General features: G+C 45.8%; 1 long non-coding RNA gene across 1 annotated transcript; it reads right to left on the reverse strand.

Annotated features, from left to right (window-relative positions):
- Positions 1–4,140: 4,140 nt before the first annotated feature.
- Positions 4,141–22,820, reverse strand: LOC139081056 (uncharacterized). The gene is made up of 2 exons (XR_011536008.1): positions 22,517–22,820; positions 4,141–5,364 (listed from the first exon to the last, which is right to left on the reverse strand). It is a non-coding gene; the product is annotated as an uncharacterized lncRNA (long non-coding RNA).
- Positions 22,821–25,550: the final 2,730 nt, after the last annotated feature.

The raw sequence follows: 25,550 nt of genomic DNA on the forward strand, positions 1-25,550 counted from the left end.
TAATCAAGCACAAACAAGGCCACATCTCTGTAATACATTATCCAACCCGTGATTCCCTCCACCCCCCAGTCTCAGAAGTAGAAGAGAATGTAATGGGAACCACACAGCAGCTCTTAGTAATTTTCCCCCAGATGTGTTTTTACTCCACTTCTAAGGATGAGTTTAGAATGACGATTTCTGCCTCATGGAAGCTAACTTAAACCATTTCATTTGATTCAGGCTCAGCTTGTGAAGTGTGCCTATCAGAGGAGGAAATGCCTTTGTGTTGCATCAGGGGTACGCAAATATAAAGAAATAGTTCCTCAAATGACAGTAAAGGAAGAACGTTTTCAATATAAATTGATGGTAACCATCTTCAGTGACCCTGTGCATGAAAGGAATGCAGGAAAGAGTGAAATTACACTTAAAAAGTAGCTTGAGAGCATCATCATGGAGAGCCAAATAGCTTCTCCTGAGCTCAAGTACCTTACAATGGAGCAAAGCACGCACACACACAAGCTGACAAGCCGTCTCAAATGGAGCACTGTGCACACGCCCAGCCACACACACACAGAGACATATATGGAGAAACATACACACACAGAGGCATGCAAGCTATCTACATTGGAGCGGTGCACACACACACCACCTACAATGGAGCCAGGCACACACACACACCAACAAGAAGTACCACAATGAAATCTCTATTTTGTTATGTCTTTTCAAAAAATGCCTTTCTTCCCAACCACACCACTAAGAGTTGGCGCTTGGTCTTATATGTTGATGGAAAAACTCCTAAGGTCGGTCAGCAAAGGTCTGCTGTCATAAAATTCTCTACAAACTTGAGTCTTGACTTAAATAGGTAAACCACAATGCTTTATCAAAATAAAATTTCCCTGTGGTCCAGCGCAACTTCATCTAGCATAGTAATGCCATTCAGTGCCAACATTGCCTGAGACGTTCATCTTTGGCAAGTTAAATGGTGTACATTCTGGCTGAAGTACAAGATTGGGCAAAATGCAGTAATATCAGAAACAGCAAGTCCATGTGAATTTTTTTAACTGTGTCACATGTAGGAAGTTCAGTGGGGGAAAAAAATCTGCCTTTTAAGAGTGATGGTGGCAAAAAGGACTCCCACTGGCCAGTCTGGGGACAATCTGAGCATCCAAAAGAATAACGATGCTGGGGCCGGCCAGGTGGCGCAGCAGTTAAGTTCTCGGTTCTGCTTCAGCGGCGCGGGGTTCGCGGGTTCAGATCCCGGGTGCGGACATGGCACCACTTGGCAAGCCATGCTGTGGTAGGTGTCCCACATGTAAAGTAGAGGAAGATGGGCACGGATGTTAGCTCAGGGCCAGCCTTCCTCAGCAAAAAGAGGAGGACTGGCAGCAGATGTTAGCTCAGGGCTAATCTTCCTCAAAAAACAAAAAGAAGAACGATGCTAATTGATTATAACACATGTAACAACAACAACAAAAATGAGCCATGAGGCTATAATGATGCTGAAAAGTTGGGGATGCAGAAGTAAAGCTCTTCTTCATAGAAGTTCAGCTAAGAATTTGTGGAATACCTCAGATTTACATATTGTTATATGTCAATTACATTTCAGTAAAGCTGGGGAAAAAATGAAAAAAGGAACTTGTAGAAGAAATGATTGAATTAGCAATTCACCATTCTGGAACCACCAATGTAATGCATCAAATAGGAAAAGACAGGGAATGGGTATGAGCAGATATTCACGGTCCCAAACTATCGTCCTCAGTTGGCTCATTCCTTACACAGGAAAGAAGGCACCTGCATACCCGGGAAAAAGAAGACTGCGCCACCAACTCACCAAGCTCGGCAAAAGCAATAAAGGACAACTGGACCATTTGATCCTCCTGGGAGAACGCAATGAAAAGGATGCAACATCACCTCTGCAGTGTTTTGCCCAAATGTCCAACTTGAATCAAATCAAAAGGCAATAATCAGACAAATACAGACCATGGGACATTACAGAACACAATCGGCCTGGACTCTTCAAAAAAGTCAGTAACACTAAAAAAAAACACTAAAGGCAGACAGGCTGTTGTAGATTAAAGGAATTTACAAAGTCAAAGCCAAATGCAGTGCACGATTCTTAACTGGATCTCAGATTTTTTTTAAGGCCCTGAAAGGATGCTGATGCCGGAAGCCCCTGGCAGCTACTGAATGGACACAAGTGTCAATGGCCAGACAGGTGTGGCACCCACCTGTTGATCTGGAGACGTCCAGCATCGGAGGGGCCTAGAGCAGGTGTGGAGGCAGCCCGCCTTCGTGGTGACACTTGGGCAAGGCTGAGACACAAGCTGTCCAGATGAGCCCTGTAAATGACAGGCAGGCAACACACCCACCTGCCCTGTGGCTGAAACACAGCCCGCAGGGCTAGGACCCTAATGACGATCATTTTAATGGGAAAGTCCTTGTCTTGGGCCCCCTGGGCTGCTGTGACGAAGTACCATAGACTGGGTGGCTTATAAACAACAGACATTTATTTCTCACTGTTCTCGAGGCTGGAAGCCCAAGGCAGAGGTGCATGCAGAGTCAGTGCCTGGTGAAGACGGCTGGCTTCCTGGTTCATAAAAGGCCGCCTTCTCACTGCGTCCTCATGGGAGGGGCGAGGGAGCTCTCTGGGGTCCCTTTTCCGAGGTCACTAATCCCATTCATGAAGACTCCGCCCTCATGACCTCATCACCTCCCAAAGACCCCACCCCTAACACCATCACCTTGGGAGTTAGATTTTAACATATGAATTTTGGGGAGACACAAACATTCAATCTACAGCATCCTTGGAATAACAGAACACAGTTGCATCTATAGAATCCTGCCATCATTCTGCTAGAGGCAGCCTTATTAAATAAAAGATCCCACCAACAATTTCTAAAAGGTAACAAATAGTTTAGAAATTATTAGACTGATAATTTGGAAATTATCAGATGGATAATTTGTGTCTCCATTTATATCACTTAGAAATGCATATATGGTTTAGTTAGAGAATAAAATGGAGTCAATTTTTTAAATTGTCATATATATTAATTTATATCACAATTTTGTATGTTTTATATTACTATAGATTTTGTATTTTAGTACTATTCAAAAGGTAATTTTGATGGTGAAATAAAATAATATATGTAAAGTCCTGCATTAAGTACCCATTACACAGTAGTATACACTAAATTTTAGTTACTTTTCTTCCAGTAGAATATCTAGACTTTGCACAAATTAATGAAAAGCAAGACATGGGCTAGATGCCCCCAAATACGCACTCATGTGAACAAGCCATTCATTGCAATCCCTGAAGGTTGTAAACATTCACATTTCAAAGCGCACCCATCACTCGCCCAAACCCAACCCCACAGGAGGTCCCAGCTACTTAAGCAAAATAACGTTTACATGGCAGGGCCAAAAGGAAAATAAGACGGAGAACTGAAATTCAACTTAAACATTGCCACTCAGGCACAATTCACAGACTGCAAAACGGAAGCGGCATAAATTGTTTCCAGTTTCCCTCAACACTGACAAGAAGAGCAGGAAATAGGTAATAAATCAAACTTTAATTTAGAAATTTCCTGGGATTACACTTTCGTTTATGATCTTTTTATTCCTGAAGTACTTCTAAACGTCCCTCATCAGGAGAAAACCATACGAGCCCCTCATTTACCAACAAGTCGTGGCTGACGGGTCTAATCCCCCAGCCCACATCCCAAAATACATCTGCACCTGTCGTCGGTATTTTTTCTTAATGTCATCCTGAACAGCTTTTACATTTCAGGGCATCTTCCAATCACGTGGAAATCAATTCTTCTAAATTACATCATGCCATGCTCTCAGAAGATAAAACGTTTTAATTGGGTGAGAAAAGGGATTTACTACTTCAGCAGCTCTTTGTAAAAATTCCTTTCGCTTTACCAGCATCAAAGCCCCCATTACTGTTATTTCATCTCTTTAACATCTGTTAGATGATGTTGCTACTTTTCAAACAGATCGTGGGTGAAGTGAGCCCTCACATTTCTACAGCATTCAGGACGAAATGTGTATGCCGGTTTGTCTTTGCTCCACAGGAGAGATGACAGCTGACCTATCCCTCCCCGTACGCATGTCCAGGAGGCTGTGACACAAGCACAGACCCACACACTAGAGGCCATATTCATGCTTTTCCTTCTCCTTTATTAAAAAAATCGATATCCCATCAATACTTTCCTATTTAGTAGTTGAACCATCTTGAAAAAGGTAAATTGTCCCCTTACAAATATTTCTCACTCTGTCCAAATCAATGAGGCTAAGAGACATAGAAATATTCCATTCAAAAGTTATAAATAAAAACCCTACGTCCCCCAAGCAGGGATCAGCAAACCACACCGGTGGGCCAAATAAGGGGCTGCCTGTTTTATAAATAAAGTTTTATTGGCACTCAGCCACACTCATTTGTTTACAGACTGTCCCTGGCTACAAGGACCAAGTTGAGAACTTTCAACAGAGATCCTATCTACCACAAAGCCTAAAATGGTTGATATCTGGCCCTTTACAGAAAAAATTGGCAGTCCCTGCTCTAAAAGTGTTGTCGTCTAACAGAAATAGAACGCAGGCAGCATATGTAAGTCTAACTTACGTAGCAGCCATATTAAAAAAATAAAAAGAAGTGAAGCTAATTTTAATAATATATTTTAGCCCAATATATGCAAAACAGTATTATTTCAGCACATGGACAATATTAAGAAGTTATTATGAAAGAATTTCCCTAGGTTGTTTTTTTCTTCATACAAAGTCTTGGAAGTCTTTCTGGGAAGTCACATAACAATTCAGACTAAACATAGTTGAGGAGCTCAGTAGCCACTTGTGACCAGTGGCTGCCACATTGGTCTCTGGAGGTCTAAAGGGCATGCTAAGTGAGAGGAGAAAAAGAGTGAAATTTTCAATGAACGCTCTAGCTTCATACAAATAAAATGTAAGATAACAGACTTTCTGCTCATTCTAAGCATATCCCAAGCAAGATGTGGAACATACTTACACTGAAACATCATTGATTGTGTGTCTGAAATTCTAATGTCAGTGGGTGCCGGGACTTCTCAGCCCCTGAATTTTCCTGCTCCGTCCAGATTCCAGCGGGAGGCAGCAGAGAGGGGCTCTGTCCTAGCTCCTCCGCCAGCTTGGGTGCCTCACGCCGCCATTCCGTGCATTTTGAAAATTGCTGGTGCTGCGCACACTCACTGGCTCGGAGATCAATTACTGCTGAATCCATCCAGCCCAAGGCTGCCAGGTGTCCTGCAGAAGGCCAGGCTGTGCCCCTCCATACAAGGCAGCAACGCCATCACCAACGAAGGAGTCCCCAACTCAAAATGCAGATGCAATCTTCCTCTTAAGAAGGTTTTGCTTTAAAAAAAAAAAAAAGTGTGTTCTGTATGACTCCACTCACATAGAAGATAAACAAACACATGGACAAAGAGAACAGATTAGTGGTTACCACGGGGAAGGGGGGTGGGGTGGGCACAAAGGGCAAAGGGGTGCACCTATAAGATGACTGACAAATCATAATGCACAACTGAAATTTCACAAGGTTGTAAACTATCATAACCTCAAAAAAAAAAGTGTGTTGTCCCACCAAGACACTAGGAATGCCTTAGGGAGAAAATGCAGAGTCCACACAATCAAGAGTCACAATACGAATGGACTACAAATAACTTTTCTTAATCTTGCAGGAAAAAAAAAATGACTGCCTCCTTTCTGCTTCCAGGAAAGTAGGCCAGCCCTTCTGGAAGCCCTGAGGTGCAGAGCTAGGGAACACATAGTGAGATGAGCAAAGAGGAATTTTAGAACGTGAGAGCTGTCTCCACATAGAAATCCAAGTTGTAAAAACTAAGCTTTGTGTGTTCTCTGTCCTATAGTCAAAAATTTGGTGGCACAATTCAATAACCTCCATCACAGAGCCTTCCCAAGGTGCTCCCTTCTTAAGGCCGTTCTAACAGAGTTCAGAGCACAAGATGAAAGTCGGATGGTTGGCACAGTGTCACCAGGTGAAAGAAAGACTCGGTTTGGCAGTCAGGACTCAGCAGACGAATGAATCGCTTGGCCATTGCAGCATGGTCAACGCTGTCTACACAACTTGACCAAGTAAGAATAGGCCCAAAACACGAAGAGAAAATGATCTAGTGACAGCTACGATCATGCACTTTTCCTTTTACTCATCTTGGAAAATCATTTGGGGGAAACTTTCTCACAGAAAGAACAGAGACCCTTCATGTCGCGCTTTTTCAAATGAATTTACTTTTGGACCTCAAGATTCGAAGCACTCCACCATCCATCCTTTATTTAATGATCGTTCAAAATGTGTTTCTGTGCAGATTGAGGGTTATCTTTTCGTTGGAACAAAAATTTTTGAAAACTGTGTGCACATTAATGTGGTCAAGTGAACATTCAAATCCAGGAGAAGACTGAAATAATTCCACCCCATCTGGAGCCACGAGAATTTTCAAAGTTCTCCGTGTTTTTCTTGTTATTTCAGCTTATAGCTTCAGTTACCAGGCAAGGCTTTAGAAGGACTTGTACAGGGTCCAGAATTCCGTGGACTCTCATCGAGTTCTCACAGCTCTCCATTTGGATGGGTACCATGTTTCCGTCTTATTTTCCTGACAGCTTGCCCACTTTATCTTGAGATTCTTTCATCCTACAAACCAGAAAGCTCATTCCAAAATAGAACGCACAAAATGCACTGCAAAAACAATAGCCTGCAGCTTGTCGACAGGCTTATAAACTCGCTTTTTCTTCTCTCTGTACTGGGAGAACATTGAGAAAATAGCCCATCAAATTCCCAAATGTGTTATTGGACATAAAGATTTCTTTCTCTCATAGGTTTAAAAAAAATAGACTGCCAAATGTCTGCACTTTCAAGCCAATTTTAAGTTATGCTATAGTCATTCTAGAATTCCTCAGTAAGATAGAATAAAATCATTGTGAATATACTTAATGCCACCGAACTGTACACTCAGAAATGGTTAAAATGGTAAATTTTGTGTTATGTATATTTTACCACAATAAAAAATAAATATATAAAAACTGAACTACAACCAAATAGCTATAAAATGTCATCCACAATACACTGTTAATGGCAAATTTTGTTCCTATGTTCCTGGCACCTAGCAGATGCCACGTCTGCTTTTCCCCCATGATCTGAAGTTCCAAAACTTGTTCCCCCTACCAAGCACATTTTTTGGTCATACTGGTCGTTCAGTGCTATCTGTGGACAGGGCTATAATTTAAATATGCTGTTAAAATCCAGGATCATCTAGACTATTCCCATCACAGTCCAGTTAGTTTGCCCTAAGGTGTCAACAAACAGAATTCTATTTAAATATTACTGTAATCACCAGTTACACCTTCAAACTCCACGGCCACACTCATATTTCGCCTTCTTTGTTGACAGCATCAGCAATTTCTGTCTAATGGGAAATCACAGTTGTCATTTTCATAAGCAATCAAATTCTTTAATGAGGATTTTGGGTTTTTTTCGTACTAACAAATAACTTATGCATAGGTGTATTTGACTTTTTTTTTGAGATTAAATCTTCCTTATAAAATTTCACATGGTTCCAACCTGCGTAGGTTGGCTCTGGGGATGGTTTTCAGCTCTGTGGTTTATCAGTTGTGTGGCCTCCTGATGATGTCTACACAGGGCACTTCGTGGATTTGGAGAAAGATGGGAAGTCCAGGAAGAAGGAGGGCATTGCAGAGCTGAGACTTAATAAAAAGGATAAGGCGTGGGGGGAGACGGATCGCGAGATCCCCTCACAGGGAGAAAGGTAGGCACACAGCAGAGCAGCCGCCTGGAGCCATGAGGCTGTGCAGGCTGGGGAAAGTGTTCCAGGCTAAGGGGTTTAGGTTATACCCTAAAGGGAAACAGGGTACCACTGGAGGATTTTAAGCAAGGGGGCATGTAGTGGGTGGCATAGCAACCCCCAAAGTATATGTCCAAGTCCTAACTCCTGGCACCTCAGGTAAGATTCATCACAGCCTCGTGAAGAAATGAACAACTTTCTACCCAATGACCTCCATTAGACAAGGTCACGTGCTGAGGGTGCACAGAGAAGGGGCCGGGAGGAAGCTGTGATGGTCTGACACAACTGGGACTGGAGGACGAAGAGAGAGCCGAAGAGGGACTCGCACAACTGCTTGGTCTCCTGAGGGCCCAGCTGGGGTTGAAGATCATGATGTGTAGTAACGTGAATGCACTCGGTTGTGCAATTTTTCTTTAGCAGCCATCAGTAGCTTGGATGTGGACCAAGGATGGCAGATGGCTGGGCTGATTCAAGATTGGGCTTCCGCAAAGAGCGGTACACAACATTTCAGTTTGTTTCCAATATGAGCTCTGCTGGACTGAATGACTTCAATAAATTCTCTACTGTAAACATCGGGTACAAAAAATACTCCCTAATGGATAAATACATTGTGGTACAGTCACATGCTGGATGCTAGGATAGCTTTGAGAATGAACAAGCTATAGCCATAGCAGAGAGGAACACCTCGAACGCAATGTTGAGTGACAAAGGCAAGACCCGCCAAGGTACATGCATGTGATTCCATTAATACCAAGTTCATTCTGTTTAAGGGTGCAGATGTGGAGTAAAACTATAGGTAAGAGCAAGGAGACAATTATCCCCAAAGTCGAAATAACGGTAACTTCTAGTGGGGAAAGATGGGTGGTGACCAAGGCAGGCTCCTGAGCAGCTGGCCACATTCTCCTTCTTAACTTGGGTAATTACTAGTTGTTCTTTTTCTATTATTCATTAAAATGTATGTATCTTGAATGTACTTTTATGTCCCTAAGTAACATGTCACATTAAAGGAAGGAAATCTTCCATTAGCATTTTAATTCTCTGCAAAATAGAGGTTAGTATTCTAATAAGCCAGGAACATTTTTTTTCAGTGGCAAGCAGTAGCAACCCAAATCAAATTCCACTAAGGGAAAAAAAGGAGCACATTGGTACATACAACTGGATAGTTCATGGGTGGCCTTCAGACTTGGCTAGATCCAGGTGCTCAAATGCTACCTAATGGAGTCTGTCTCTCTTCACTTCTTGGTTCCATGTTTCTCAGTGTCTCAGTGCCAACTTTAGTCTCAGGGATTGATAAAGAAGATGGATTTTATCATCACTAGGTTTACATGCTACCAACTTAGCAACCCTAGCAAGTAAGCAAATAATAAACAAACAAACCAACAAACCTCTTTGTCAGTAATTCTAGCAAAAGCCCACATCTGGCTGTCTCTGGATCATCATGGGTCATGGACGCTTTCCTATCCAGTCACAGTAGCCAAGGGATACGAGATGCTATTTGGCCAGGCCTGGTCCCCAAGTCCACCCGGGAGCTCAATATCACAGGACCTGAGAGTGACAGTCAGGGGTTCCTGAGAGAAAACTTCACTTCTTTCAACCAAAAGACAGGGTGGCCGGGGGCGCAGACAGAACCCACCAACATCCACTACAAATATGTCCACCTTTCTTTGGTGCTGGCACCAAGCAATAATTTCCTTTCATTTCTCACTCCTATATTCCAAACACCTCTCTTCCTTTCCATTTCTCTCCCAAATAAAGAGCAAAGGCAAACAAAATACACAAAAAGACCCAAGAATTTAGAAGGAAGCAAAAAGACTGAAAGAAAGAGTGAATGATTCCATTCCCCCCACCTTTGGCCTTTCAGTAATTACCTGCCGGAAGTTTGGGTCAAAGCTTTGCATCAGCTCAGATACATAATTTATAGCAACTGACTGCTAATAGATCCCTGCCAGCATGGTTCAGTAGAATAGAATGTGACATTCTGCTTGGCAGGACAATGAAGGGTGCCAGATTGACCCAACTCCCTCAGCCTGTGCCCAGTGACCAGAAACTTCCATCTCAGAGCCTCGGGGGACAAAGAGAACTCAGTGTGCTCCTTAAATTGAATAAAGGGGGAAGATCATGAACGTCCTGGGAGAGTTCAGGACGAAACAGATTTCCCCCAGGGGGAAGGACAAACTTTGCCCACAGCTGACCCAGCCAGCCAGGCTCCAGGACCATTAAAAGACAGTCACGACCAAGAATGTCGCCATCATCATGTCCGAGAGTCATTGAACCATCTATGCTTCTGCTGACACTGCCAAGGCTGGACTTCAAGGCTGAGCTGCACAAACTTAAAAGCATCCTGAGCTCCCCAGCTCTCTCCAGCCGCATCCATTGGAATCAAAGATTCAAAAAAGCCATTGCAACGGAAGCTCCCACAGACTTTTGAGTCTGGACATCTCCTTCCTGAGGACGGCTTGAGGACATCCACAAGATCAGACCATCTGCAGCCAGAATATTTCTCCCCAGTTAAAGCAACCAAGGAGGAGAAAACGCTGTCTCTTTTTAATAACTGCCAGTAATCATTTCACAACCAAAGGCTTTGTGGTTTCTGTCACATACGATCAATGAAGATTAAGTTAACTTCTTGAAAACCCACATGCTTATTCCACAAACACACCCAGGGCCCCTCCCAGGTGCCAAGCACTATGGCAAACTCTGGGGACACAAACAAGACACACTCCTGCCAAAAAGAGATTACTCAGGAATAATTCGTCCCAAGCAGCATTTTCAAATGACCTTCAGGCTGTGGTGAAGGCAGAATATAGAAGTAATCTTTTTTAAAATCTCTCATCTCCCAGAAAAGAGAATTAAAAATGCAGCTGTCATATGGGCGCATGGCCCAGGGCTGGCAGTTAACAGCTGCCCTCGCACCCCTGCTCCCTGACAGTCCTCCCCTACCCCCCACTTCTCCCTCCAGCCTGCACAGCTCAGGTGCTGAGAGGCCACGGGCCTCCCCAGGTCAGGGTGCGGAAAGGATGTGAGCTCCTGCCCCACTCTCTCCCCTTCCTGTATCGGGCCTCTTAAGTGTTCTCCCCAACCCTGTTAAGGGCTGAATTGGGTCCCCCCGAAATTCCTATGTTGAAATCCTAACTCCCAGTACCGCAGAATGTGACTGTATTTGGAAACTGGGTCTTTAAAGGGGCGATCAAATTGAGGACATCAGGGTGGGCTCTAACCCAATAGGACTGGTGTTGCTGTAAGAAGAGGAGATGAGGACACAGACACACACAGAGGGACCACCATGTGCCACATAGAGAGAAGACGGCTGTCTACACGCCAAGGACAGAGGCCTCAGGAGAAACCAGGCCTGCCCACCGCTGGATCTCGGACTTCCAGCCTCCAGAACCTTGGGGAAATCAACTCCTGTTGTTTACGCGCCCCTCCCCCTCCCGCCCCACCGCGGTACTTCCACATGGCAGCGGGAGCAGACTCACACAAACCCAGTCCGCGGCTCAGCTGTCAGAACGCAGAGACCCTACAGAAACTCTGTGGTTTGCAGCAGGCCTTTTTTTTCCTTCCCCATTTTGACAGCCCAGGCAGTTAAAATGCACAAGACTTCTGGCTCTTTAGACTGAATGGTAGGGCGTACTCAACTTGAACATGTGCAGGACCACCCTGTGCAGCAAACTCAAATCCGGCCTTCTCCCTCTCGGTTCTCCTTTCTGCCTCCCACAGACAAGTCCCCAAACCCTTTTAAGACGTTGCAGACCCTGGCTTGTGGGAGCCAATGGAGCTTTTACTAAATCTGGCTTCACATGAAGGTAACAGATTGTGAACTATACATTTGCCAATTTTTCCCCTGTGCCAGACCATTTTTAAGTTGTGTGCACAGAATGGCATTTCAAGGCCTTAAATATCTCTCCAGAGAGAGAAAAGAGTAGAAAATAGCCGCCGAAGCTCACATAACATGAGCAAGAACAGCTGATGCACAGTTTGGGGGGTGTTTTCTGTTTGGCTTTTGGGGGGGCGCTTTTCTGGGTGTTTGCTTCGTTGTTTTCGCTTTGGGGCTGCAGGAAGAGGGGCAAGGTGATAGAAGGAAACCCAGTTAACAAGCAGCTGTTTAGGAAAGTCACCTGCGAGGGGGTGGGGGGCGCGCGCCACTGCTTCTGGATTCCAGCTCCTTGGGGATTGGAGGGTAAGAGTGAGCAAGCTTTGGGGGTCCCTATGTGATGTCCTGGCAGGCGGCTCAGCTGCTGGAACTGGGAACACCCAGTGGCAGCCTCAAACCCCCCCTCCCCGTCTGTGGACGAGTGGTTGTTTAAAAAAAAAAATGTTTTTTTAAGCAGTACTTCCTGTTATGTTCGAGGAAGGCCTGGGCCGTTTTATTATTAAGCAATTTTCTTTTTAAGTTAAAAAAAAAGGGCCACATTTCCAGCAGGCTAAGATCTGCCTTACTCAAGCATCCATGTTTTAAATCTCATATTTAGTTAAGCCCTTAATTAAGCCTTCGAAGAGCTTGCCTATGTTTAATTTGCATTCCGAAACAGAAAATCTAATGTGTTTTAACATTGTCTGCTTCAGCTGAAAAGGAAACTGTAAATTTATACAGTCTGGTTTAAAAAAAAAATTGGCAATTGCATCTTAATGAGTCCCCGGAATGGGGTTGGGTGGAGCCGCAACCCTCTCTCTCCTTAACCTCCCCTCCCCCTCCCTCCTCCGCCTCCCCTCCTCCTCCTCCCATCCCCCTCCCTCCTCTGTTCCCTTCCCCCCTCCTCCACTCCCTTCCCCCTCCTCCTCCCACCCTCTTCCCTCCTCCGCTCCCCTCCCCCACCCACGTCCTCTCGGCTTCCCACTGCGGCCCCCAGCTCCCTCCACCTCCTTCTGTCTCCCCTCCCCCTAGCCCCGTGCGTCCCCTCCCCCAGCCCCTCTCGGCGGGGGTGGGGCAGACCAGGAAAGGTCACGCGGCCCCCTCGGCCCCCGGGTGGGGGAGGGGAGGCGGCCGAACCTGTTCTTTGTTAAGAGGTCACCGCCAGCGCCCAGCGCCGGGAGGAAGGAATTACCGACGACCTTCGAAGAGCCGCGCACTCGCAGCGCCCCGCCCCTCCCCCCACGCTTGCCGGCCCACCAGGCTTTCTCTAAACGTTCTGCTCCCAAAACACTGCTCAGACTCACCGTTTCTTCCCGGGGGATCCTAGAGCCCTTGGGGGGCTGCTGCTGCGGCGGCGAGGACGCTGCGAATTAGGACTGGGGCAGCAGAGGGGTTGCGCGGGGAAGCTGGCGGGAGGGCCTGGGGATGGAGGGGTGTGGACACAGAGGTACTGCGGAGCCCCTAGAGGGGGAGGGCTTCGTGGGAGCCTTGGGAGGTGGAGGGCCTAGGGAAGGGAAATTCAGGCCCAAACTTTTCCGGCCCCTCCATCCGTCAGTGGACGCAGGAGAGTTTCTCTGAATTCTGTGGAATGTCAAAAAGAGTCCCGCAGCACAATTTAACTGCTTCTGACTACCTAGTCCTGTGATTAAAGCCCCAGGGAGCCCCTGTAGCTGCTGTGCGCAACTGAGTCTGGGGGGGGGGGGCCATAACTGTACCCTCAGAAGGCCCTGGTGGTGTGTTACCACGGCAAGAGAGGATTCGCAAAGTTATCAAAGATGTTCGCAGGTCATTCTGAAGCCACCTGATGAAATCTTTGTCCCTTTACTGTGGCTTTACCACTTAGATGTTAAAGAACGTTTACTCTTCCTAATGTAAAACAAAGCACAGCCAATTTTCTGTACAACAAAATAATTCCCAGAGAATACCAGTGTTAACGTTTGCCTGCATGCCTGTCGTTTTTCTCTGTGCAGAAAACTTTCCATCCAAAAATGGCAATTGAGGGAGAGGGGAGGTGAGTAGTAAAATGGGGCTCACACTGTATAAATAGCTTAACATTCTGATTTTGTTACCTAGCCTTAAAAATATTTTTCTGGGTCACTAAATATTTTTCAAAGGCATACTTTTAATGACGGCTTAAAATTCCACCGAACAGAATTTTATGTGCTAGAATTTATTAACCATTCCCCTATTGTAGAACATTCCTCTAGTTGAACCCTCAAAGAATATATCCTAAATTATCCCCTCCTGTGTACTTACATAAGTAACCTTTTTCTCCGCAACCCTCAGTGCAATAAATAAATACAATTTCCTCTCAGCATGCGTAAGTGTGTTGACTCTGCTTGCTTTGCCCTTCCAAAGCACTGCCCGGCACCTTCCGGGGATATCCAGCAAAGCCTAAATGTTTATGGGGAGGGGCAGCGATGTTCCCCTCTGTCATATTCTCTGCTAAATATATAGTTTAATGTTTATATGCATATGCATATTTTAGCAGGATGGTGGCTATCACTGATTATGTATAAAGTGAGTGACTTTCAAGGCACAAATTTCAATGCAATGGGACGACATGGAGGCATCTCAGTGAAAAGACAACAGTTGCTTCCTGTTAATGACAAACTTTACAGGCCCGGGGGGTATCACAGTGATTGGCTCACAAGATCTCCTCTCTTTGTGCCCATCACATGAACTGGGTGAGCAAGTGGTTTCCCTGAGTTACTTCTCCTTCCCTCACTTGAATGCTGAATATAAAAAGAGAGATGTGAGAACAATGCACAGGCTTTCCTTTCACAAAGGTCGCCCCCCAACTTCTATCTCTGTTGTAAACAGGAACCAACTCCAGAGTTGTTCTTGTACCTCTTTGGAACACTCACATAGTGGGTTTTTGTTCCTTTAATCAACAACTTCAATGTTACAATGTGATCGATTATATATATATATATCCCCAAGAGAAAAGAAACATACATCCACACAGACTCTTAGACTAATGTTCCCGGCAGCATTTTTCATAAAAGCCCCAAAGTGGAAACAACCCAAATGTCCATCAACAGATAAACGGAGTCACAAAATGTGGTCTATCCATGCAATGGAATATTTTTCAGCCATAAAAAGGAGTGAATTCCTGATACCTGCTACAACAGGTTGAACCTCAGAAACGTTATGCAGAGACGCAAAAGGCTGCATACATATCATGTGATTCCATTTGTATGAAGTGTCCAGAAAAGGTTAGCCTACAGAGGCAGGATGTAGTTTAGTGGTTGTTGCCAGCTGTGAGCAGAGAGGGATGGGGAGTGGCAGCTAATGGGTACCAGGTTCCTTTTGGAGGCGATGGAAATATTCTCAAATTTGGTTGTATCGTGATTGCACAACTTTACATGTACTAAAAAACAACAGCACTCAATTGTACACTTACAGTGGGTGATTTTTACGGCATGTAAATTATATCTCAATAAAACTTCTTTAAATGCAATAGTATAACAGTTTTTGTGGGCAGTGTCTCCAAGTGAAAAGGTGCCTCTGACAGACCTATTAAAGACAAATACCTTCAAAATAGGCCACCCTAAAACTGGCACGTGCTAGAGTGAACCTGTGCAGGACACTGGCTCTTTCTTTGAGACGTTTCTCTGTGACCCTGCTCCTATGCGTGTGTAAGTCCTCCTCACTTTGTACATGCACTTAGGCTCGTCCTAGTCTTTTCTGTCTTCCTGCGTTCTGCCCCAGACAATCCTTGTGACGGTGTGCTTCGCTACCTTTCTCACGTACCCTACAAAATAATCCGTAAATGGAGCTCACTGGTGATTTATGCGGTTAACCCCCAGTTCCTCAGGCTACGATTTTCCTCCGACTCACCTCACCTAACTTAGCTGAGCTCTGTTGGGGTTCCTTCCCTCGGGATAAACCACCATCCACAGTCAAAAGCACAGTTCCCAGGGGACCCAGGACCGACACGTTTACATAGTTGACGGAAACCGAATGCTCAAGACAGCACCCTTACCTTGCCAGTGTGACAAACTCATTTACTTGTGTATCCACTTTCATTCATTTTTTCAGTGCTGGTTCCCACCTACTCCACTGAATTCACCACTGCTGAAGCAACCCTCCCTCCCTCCCCAGTTTGGAAAATATCGGTCCACAGGGGATGTTAGGCAATGTGTGGAGATGTTTTTGGTTGTCACAACTCAGGGAGGTGGGTGCTACCAGATTCTGGTGGGTGGAGGCCAAGGATGCTGCTCAACACCCTACAGGACACAGCACAGCCCCACAACGGAGAATAATCCAGCCGCAGATGCCCAAAGTGCCGGGGCTGAGAAACTGATTTCAACTCCAGGAAAGGTTTCCAGCATCCTTATTCACTAACCAGGTCTTGTAGTTAACTCTAAAATAAGGTGGAAGGAGAACTCCATAAAGGTCACCTCGTTCCCGCCTCCTCCTCCCACTTCTCCGCTAATATCTTCACCTTCTATGTCATTAACTCAATGCAGACAATTTAGGTCCCTAGCTCAGAGGGACATGCTCTGACGTGTTATCAATATTTAGCTGAGGGCTGATTTGTGCAGGCATCGGTCAACTTAACGCCTGTAGAAAAGTGTTTATCGCATCCCTGTGAGCCCCATTTGATCCCTCTCATTTGAACACGCTTCCTCAGCCCGTGGCTGGTCCGCAGGAAAGCAGGGGTCTTTCTTATTTGGTCCTGAGGTTGGTTCCTTGGGCTTGGGTTCAGGTGTTCTGAAATGAAGGCCACCTCTTTGCCCACACCACTGCCTGGGCTCTCGCGTCCTCTGGCCCTAGCCTGGGAATGACACGAGCCTGGCTCCGCCCATGCGCCTTGGCTTCAGTGAGTGTCCCCGCCTACATCCCTCCTCCTGCCAGTTGCTGCTCTCCACCCACATCCGCCTCGCGGCCCCCCACATGGCTCTCCTGCCTGCCCTGCCTTCTGCTCCTCTGGAAAGTTCCTCCTCCTCACCCGGCTCTCTCATTCTCTCTCACTTGAGAATCCAGAAACCATCCACGCTGCAGCTCGTGGGCCTCGGTTTCCCACTCTGACCCCACTCGCCCCACACCTAAATCACATTTCTCCTGACGCTCCAGCTTGGCCCCACTTTGGAATCACTCCAGGAGCTTTCAAAACTCCTGCCGCCGGGTCCCACCCCCAGAGATTTGTGCCTCTTTGGTCTGGGATGTGGCCCGGGCATCAGAATTTTTGAAAGCCTCCCAGGGATTCTAATGTGCAGCCAAGGTTGGGGCCCCTGATTCAGCGCTTTAGGCATTTGCAACGCCCGGCTATGTTTCTTCCCTTTGCACCCATTGTAGACACTCTGAGAACTGCAGGTTCTCTTTATTTCGTAACAGAAATGAACCCATAGTCACCTTTTGGGAGGCATTCTCCTGTAAGTTAATATTCTGAAGTCCCATTCCTGGAACCTTCTCCTAGGGAAGACATGATGCTAGACGATAGCTGGGGGTGGAATAGAGCAACACTTTTCAAAAAACGTGTTTTCATTTATGTCAACTCTGACATTATTGGCATTTGGGGCTGGATCATTCTTTGTGGTGGGGGCTGTCCCGTGCACTGTAGGATGTTGTGCAACATCCCTGGTCTCCACCCACTCGATGCCAGTAGCACCCCCACCCCCCAGTTGAGAACCACTGATTTGAGAATATACAGAAATGTGTTTCTGCTTTGCTGATTTTTAACTACGTTAAAAATATATACTTTTTCAAAATATTTCCCAGTCTTACTCAATGCTAGTTGGACTTTGTTTTGAAGACGTGGGAGAGTGTCATGCCTGTTGCCCCAGGTACTTGAAGAGGTAAGCCAGAGCAGAGTAACAACTGGAAGAATGACAACCTGGAACGAGGCCCACAATTCAGTTGAAGTCAAAGCATGGTGAGAACTTAGTGAAATCAGCGAAGACCGGGCCTGGCCAGTTCTCATCACCTCGTTACCACGGGGGCTCCTGAGCTTCCGGTCTAGCTCATAGAGCTCCCACTGCTGACCGGGCCTCGGCCCCGCCTGAGCTCCAGTCTGCCTTCCAGCCAGGCAAAGGCAGGTTCCTGGCTGTTGGGATCATGTGACCCCTCCCCTCACTGAAGCTGTACCTTCAGACACCCTCAAATACCAGAAGGATGGAGACTTGGCTGAGTCAGGGACAGTTTGTCACTTCTGCATGACATGGAGCCATCAGGCCTGATTCCATCCAACTGCTTGTCCTCACACAGAGCTGGACCAGGGAAAACAAATGATTAGCTGTTTTTAAAAATAAACAGACCTTGATGGATTTTTTTTAACTTGCAACATTTCTAGAACTATGTTAGGAATTTAAGAGGAGAAATTGGTCCTTTGGATTCTTTCGCTGTATTGTTTGTGAGAAAATGAGTCATCCTTTTCCCTTTCTCTGACCCGCATGCAGTCCACTGCGGGGTAAACGTGTCCAGACACGACTTAGACCCAGGACTTACTTCATCACTTGTGGGACACAGTGCAAAATGTAAACATGGGGGCCTTTGTTTGAAAGCAGAAAAAAATAAAATAAAATAAAGATTTTTTTCTTTTCTTCTCAGGTCTCTTCTGAACTGTGATGGTGTCTTTTACTTTCAATGTCACACTTCTTTGGGCACAGCGATACCCACAGGACTAGTGTGGACCCTCACAGGCGCCTGGGGTCTCATGACTTAGGAAGTGGGGCACATGCCTGAACATTCCAACCCCTTTGCACCCGCCATGGGCAGAGGGTAGCAGCTCTTCCTGGTTGGGGGCAGCAAAGTGGCTGCAGAGAGCCCACCCTGGGGAGTCAGGGAGACTGCTGGAAGGGGACCTCCAAGCCCCCAGGTTTATGCTCCGTTGTTCTCAGACTTTACTTTCAAAACACAATCTGAACGATAAAATTAAGGATTTCAATATGGCGGTGGTAGAGTATTAAACCCCAGCACAGGCCCCATCTGAGCATGGGGCCATGTGTGACGGTACTGTCACACAGCCGTGAAGCTGGCCTAACCACACACAAAGCACCAGCTAATTTTTTTATATAATTAAGTAAAACATAAAATATCTTCCAAATCACAAGGATGACACAATACCCAGTTTCCCAAATAATTCATTCCTTTAGGAACAGAATTAACATCTTAAACACTTTTGCTTTTCTCAATTGCCAAAATTTTCCTTTTGTTTTTTTACAGTTAGTACCTACACAATGGAAACATGCAGTGCGCTTCTTTTTCTTTTAAATCAGCTTCCTTCTTTTGTTGTTCCTGCCATACATTTCTTGATTGCTTTGTAAAACAGCCAGAAAGAATTAAGGAGTTGTAATTTGTGCTGTGGCCAAAAAATATACATTCCACAAAATCGGGATGTCCCTTACTCAAAATGTAATGAAATTGTTTGCTGGTGAATTTGAAAGGGCCTAAGCCATGCAGATTATAAACAGCGAAGCGTGATGGTAAAGGATTGTCACCAGATCTGTCACTTCTCATCCAGTGTTTCTTGGCAGAGGGACCTTGAGCCTCCTCCACTGGAAGCTGCCCAGCTCCATGGACCAGAACTCCAGTGGTGACGTCGTGGGAATGTGCTTTTGTAACAAACACCCCAGGTGGCCGGAAGGCACCCACACTTTGAGAACCACCGCTCAGTCTATCATTGAGCTGACTGTCCTTAGACACTTGTAAACAACATGGCTTCTCCCAGGCCCACAGTGAGCTTCCTTTTGTTCTAGCTGCTGGGCTTATTCTTATACATCCCTTGGCTAAAATACCAGAAAGCCACAGACACCCCTTGTCTAAAGGCGTCCACACCCGCCACAGATGTGTGGAGTCATGCAGCAAAATTCTGAGGACGTGGTGCCCACATCCTGGCCCTAAACTCCTCTCTCCGGCCACTCTGGCCTAAAGACACACAATTAGGAATTCATCACACTCCTTCTTCCTGGCTTCTCCACTCTCCTGCGCCAGGCATTGACAATACAAACACCCTTTTTGTTCTCCGGGTTTACGCTCTCTCAGCACAATCTCGACTGGCAAGGCAGGAGCAAAACCTCAAAATGCAAATCACTTCATGCTCAGGAATCACATTGCTGTCTTTTCTTAGGAGGTGACTTTTTTTAACTTTAACAAAATCTTCCACATATAAAATGTTTTTATTATATTATTGAGAAAGAAATCTGCTAACATGGTAAATCTTTTCTTAAACATAATTCCTCCATTATGGTTACAAACATCTTTCTTCCGGGGGAGGCGGGCGGTAATTAATTTGCATTAGACATTGTGGACATTCCCTTCCATTTCTGTGTCTAAGATACTGTCTTCCTGTCACTTCTGTTTATCAAGCCATGCACATTTAATGACTCAGCTCCAGGAGACTCAAGAAAAGGAGCTGGTCCTTCTTTCATCAGCACAGTTTATTGAAGAATCCCATCTGGCAAAACTTTGCCAGCCTTCCCTGAAATTTTAATTTTGCCACAGGTGATGTGGTGTTTCATTATTTAAACTATGAATACATTTTAAAATACTGTACAGGAGCACAAGGAGTCCTAAGCACAAAAGAGATTTTTTTAGGGCAAAATAGGAAGAAAATAAAAAGATTGTACAGATGACTGCTCAGAAGCTTTCATAAATTCTGCAAGATGGTGATAACGGTTGATAACCTGGCAAGGGTTTCAGAGAAACGTACAGGAAGCGAAAGCCACTGCGCGTAACGGGTCCAGCATTTCATTGTGCAACGTTCCACAAGCCTTCACGGTCCTCAGAGCCATTTTGTAACCTATATACCTAATGGAGATGCCCTAGCCACCTCTATCCCACCCTCCAGCAAAAGACTTCTTTGCGGATCTAACGAACAAAGCTTGTATGAAACAACCACCACAAAAAGTGGGGGGAGGGGCAAGAAAAACCTGGCTCTTCCCCAGAGTCTCAGGGTAGCTGGTCTTTCTTTTTCTCTTTCCTATGCCCCTGGTTTCTTGTTCTCCATCATTATTTTGAGTCAGCAAAGAGGAAACATCAAGAGACTCTGGAGGAACACTCGTGATAGGGTGAATAAGCAAAAGGCAATATTTTGCCTGTTCTTTTTATTAAGAAATCTTTGTTTGATTTGAGGATGCACTGTTCACAGGAAAAGACTCCTTGGAGATTCTCAGGATAAGGAAGAGACACATAGCAAACCAATTCAAGGTCGGGCAAGTCTGCTTGTGTTTGGCTTGGTTTTGCATGCAGCCCCCAGGCGCTCCAGTAAACCCTTGAGCTCATGTGAGCTGGATGTCTCTTTGCCTAGAGTCACTTTTCATAAAGATCTGAAGGTGCAGGGGAGCATCAGCCAAGGACAGCTGCCAAAAATAGCTGACTTCCAGGGCTGCAGAGAAATTGCAAGACCAGCGTAAAAGGACCCGAGTCACACCAATTAACCCACCGATGCCAAACAGTGGGCTACTCTTGGTTACAAAACACACGCATGCCTGTTAGGAAAGATACAAATAGAAACTTCTGTGGTACACTAGGCTAATATCATGTCTGCATTTGCAGCCCTGCTGCCTCTTGTAAGGTGGGCCAAAGTCAACAGTTCTTGGGGTCTGAGGAATTGTGCTTACCGTACGGTCCTCAGCTCTGCAGGCTCCGTAAAACCAGGTGAACTGATCTAAAAGTGACACTGTCACTAAAAGTGACAACAAAATCAAGCTAAATAATTAATTATCCTTCTCCTGACCTCCTCCAAAAGCAACGAGATATATGCTCAAGGAATGAGAAAACCCTAGCAAAAAATTCAAGGTGTCTGTGACAAAACTCTGTTCAGAATAAAGTTAAGTGCCTTCAAATTAATGGTATTGTTCATCTAGATTTTCAAATTATATTTAACTGATAAACCACTTTTGTGACAAAACCCTGTGCTAGGTATTGAGGGAGGGGAGGCGGGCAAGACACAATTGAGAATAGGGATCTGCAATCAGTGAGCGGCAGCGCCAGCAGCAGAGCGTTCCCAACACAAAGGAGTAAATGGGGGACAAAAGTTAACCGCCCCCCCTCAAGTTTACAAATACTGGTGTCCAAGCAGGCAAGAAGACCTAGGTGCTCAAAATCCCTTTGCATCTGGGGTTGGTCCAGGTTTAAGGGTCCCTCAGAGCCTGGGGGCTCAAGCCCAGGACAAAGGGACCCTTTACAATTTCATCCCGTCCCAAGCACACTCATCCTGTTGCTCACACAGAGCTCTGCCCCAGAGATCAAGAGATGCCAGCTCTGGAGGAAGTCACAATTCAGTGTGGAAGAGAGAGACAGGTGAAGATGGGCAGCTGAAGAGTGACCTTTCTGGGGTGAGGAGTGAGGAGTATGGTACCCAGGTAAGAGAGTGATGGACAGTGTGGCTTCCTGGAGGGGGCTTCATAGTGGAGACCTCCACCCACTCATACCGTGCCGTACCCCTTACTGCTGTGACAAGGCGGGGCCCGCAGAAAGCACGCAGGAAGTTCTTACTGAGCCATTGAATGAATTAACGCTGGCTCTTACTCATCGAGGACTTAAAATGTGCCACATTCCGTGTGAAGATCCACATCCAAGTATATGTAGGTATAAACATCATCAATCCTCTCAATAATTCAGTGTAATAAATACAATTAATATTCTTCCCACTTTACAGTGACTTCCAAAGATTCCCCAGTTAGTGGTAAAGATGGGTCTGGAACCCAGGTCTCTGTCACCCAAAGCCGTGATATTAACCCCGCAGAGCCAGCCAGGTGAGGAGAGGTGGGGGAAGGTGGGAAGCCACCATTTATTAGAAATCCATCGCGTGCCACATACATTATGGGCACAACCTCTAATCCAGCAGCTATTATCCCCACTTTACAGATGAAGAGAATGAGGCTCTGAGACTCACCCATGGCCACACAGGAATATGTGTTAGAAGCTGGCTTCAAACCCACATCAGATGGGCTTTAAGAGTCAGGAATCCTTGCCACTGGGCCAGCAGCTCTCAAACTTTCCTGTGGCCGGCTTGTTAGGACAGTTTCCTGGGCCACCTTCCCAGCAATGCTGATTTTCCATGCTTGAGTGGGACCAAAATTGGCATTTGTAACAAGCTCACAGGCAATGCTGGTGCTGCTGGTCTGAGGTCACACCCACACACCAACAGGACAGTAGAATCCTGTTTTGTGCAGATTCCTGGGACTCACTCCCAAGGCTTCTGATGCAGTGGCTTTTAGGAGGTTCGGAAGCTGTCTATTTAATCACTTCCCTGGGAGATTGTAGCATAGCCAGTCTCTGCACCCGCCCCTAGTTAGCAGACTGTTCTGGGTGGAGAACAAGCATGTGTGTTCTGGGAAGTGCAAGTCATTTGGGGTCAGGAATGTCCAGGAAAGTAATGAAGGGTGGGCCCAGAGAGGCAAGCAGAGACAGAGCATGATAGTTCTGTGAGCTCAGCTAAGGATTTAAGGTTTAGTCCCACAGGGGATGAAAGCCACTAAAAGATGGAGTAATAGGTTCTGCATAAACCAGACAATCATTTATCTGATATCAGTATAAACGTGCTCCTGGGCTAGAAACTGCACAAAGACAACTTGATCAATAACTCTTTCTTTTTAGAAGCCACACATGTACGCACACACTACATTGGAAAATAGAAACAAAAAATAAACAATAAATCAATGCGTGAAAATATAACATCATGTTTACACCGTTGACAATCTCACCTTTTGGTAAATCTATCCTTCCAGCTGCCCATGGGAAACATTTGGGGTCCTCCTTGATGCCCCTCTTTCTGACACATCTGCATCCAATCTTTATGGCTTGCCCTTCCAATTGCGTCCAGAATCCGACCACTTCTCATCACCACCAAGGTACAGCCTATGGGAGCCGCCATTTTCTCTGTCTGGACGACATTGACAAGAGCCTCCTAACTCAACTTCCTGACTCTGTCCTGGCCCCTACAGTCTATTCTCAGCACAGCACCTGGGGGATCCCTTTAAGAAGAAGTCAGATGGTGCCTTTGCTCAAAACCCTCCAGAGCACCCCCCTTCCTTTCAGAGTAAAGCCAAAGTTCCTATAATTGCCTGCGAGGTCCTGCATGACTGTCCAGCACCCTGCCCCCCACTTCTTAGACCTTGTGGAAGGCAGGAGAATGGCTCCCCTAAGAGGTCCAGTGGAACCTGTGAATATGTTACATGTCACCTAGTAAAGGGGAATTAAGGTTGGAGATGCAGATAAATTTGCTAACCAGCTGACTTTAAGATTATCCTGGATTACCCCGAGGGGTCCAGTGTAATTACAAGGACCCTTAAAAGTAAAAAAGGGAGGCAGAAGAGGAGGTCAGAATTATGCAATGTGAGAAGGACTCAACCCACTATTGCAGGCTTTAAAGATGGAGGAAGGAGTCAAGAGCCTGGGAATGTGGGCGCCTCTAGAAGCTGGAAAAGGCAAAGAAACGAATTCTCCCCCAGAGCCTCCGGGAGGAACGCAGCCTTGCCGACATCTTGATTTTAGCCCTGTAAGGCCCATTTTGGACTTCTGACCTCTAGAACTATGAGATAGTAAACTCGTGTTATTTTAAGCCACCAAGTCTGTGGTTATTTGTTACAGCAGCGATAGGAAACCCAGACAGACCTCATCTCCTGCTGCCTTCGGCCATCTGTTACTCACTCACCCTGTCCTCCTTGCAGTTCCTCAGGTAGGGTGGCCATGTAATGTGATGTGCAAAGCAAGGTTCTTTGTGGACTGAAAGGCAGCACTAGCAGTAATTATGACGAGACAACAGGCATAAAAAGAGACTGCCCGGGACAAAAGGAGGCGCGTGGTCACATCAGCCTCGGGGTCTCTTCGCAACAGGGTCATCTCTCTGCCTGCACAGGTAACTCCCTCACCTCCTCTGAGTCTTTGTTCAAATGTTATCTTCCCGATGAGGCCAACCCTGACCACGATATTTAAAACTCCAGCCTGTCCTTACATCCCTATCCTCCAGAACCTTCTTTATCCTGGTCTGCTTTTTCTTTTCCTCTGTAACATTTATCCCCTTCTAACATACTTTTTGATTTCTTGCAGCTCTTGATTTTGTCCATCTCCTTTGGCTACGACGCAAACTCTGCTGGGATAAAAATCATCATTTTGTTCTCTGATATACCACAAGCTTCCAGAACAGTATCTGGCACATAGTAAATACTTGAGCAAATATTTGATGAATAAGCAAGGGATATGAGCATCCTGAAGCTTGGGAGGAAGAAGGAGCACGTGACAGGCAAGAGCACAGATCTGAAGACCTGAGTTCTAGGCCCCACTTCCCCTATGAATAGTTTACTGCTAAATATTTTGAGCAAGCCTTGTAGCTGCTCTGAGTATGGCTTTTCATCTGCAAAACGAGAACTCTGAGATTACTTGATGCTCTCAGATCTCTGACATAATTAGGTGAATGCTAAATACCCCCAAGTACAGCGACTCCAAGCCCAGACCTCACAGCTGGGGGTCAACCATGGGATCAATTGGACACATATAGGACCAACTGGCCAGAAATAGCCCCCAAGGTAAGATTTTTAGGAGGAGTGTGAATCTGCTGGAATGTGAAGTAGGGGCAGCTGGAATTCAGCCAGCTGAAATGAGTCACCTTCAGCAAGGTGCAGCTTAGGAACTCAGCACAATCGTGTCTGGGTGGGTAAAAAGTAGTTGGGGGAGAGCTTGGCGTCCCTGCTTAACTCAATGTGTCCACGGCAACTTCTAGAAACAAAATGGCCTCGAATCTGAGCCACTTCTCTGATGGGTCTCCCAAGGCTGCCTTGAAGTGAGCAAATCTATCTCTCTTCTTAAACAATAGATTTGCTGGATCAATTATGGTGAGTAAATATTACATCACTGAGAGACACACGTCACTGAGTAACGACAGGCACCTGGCCTGGGTGGTGATATCTGCTCTGCATATTTATTTAAAT

Source organism: Equus przewalskii, chromosome X (assembly GCF_037783145.1).
Source record: "Equus przewalskii isolate Varuska chromosome X, EquPr2, whole genome shotgun sequence".
NCBI lineage: Eukaryota > Metazoa > Chordata > Mammalia > Perissodactyla > Equidae > Equus > Equus przewalskii.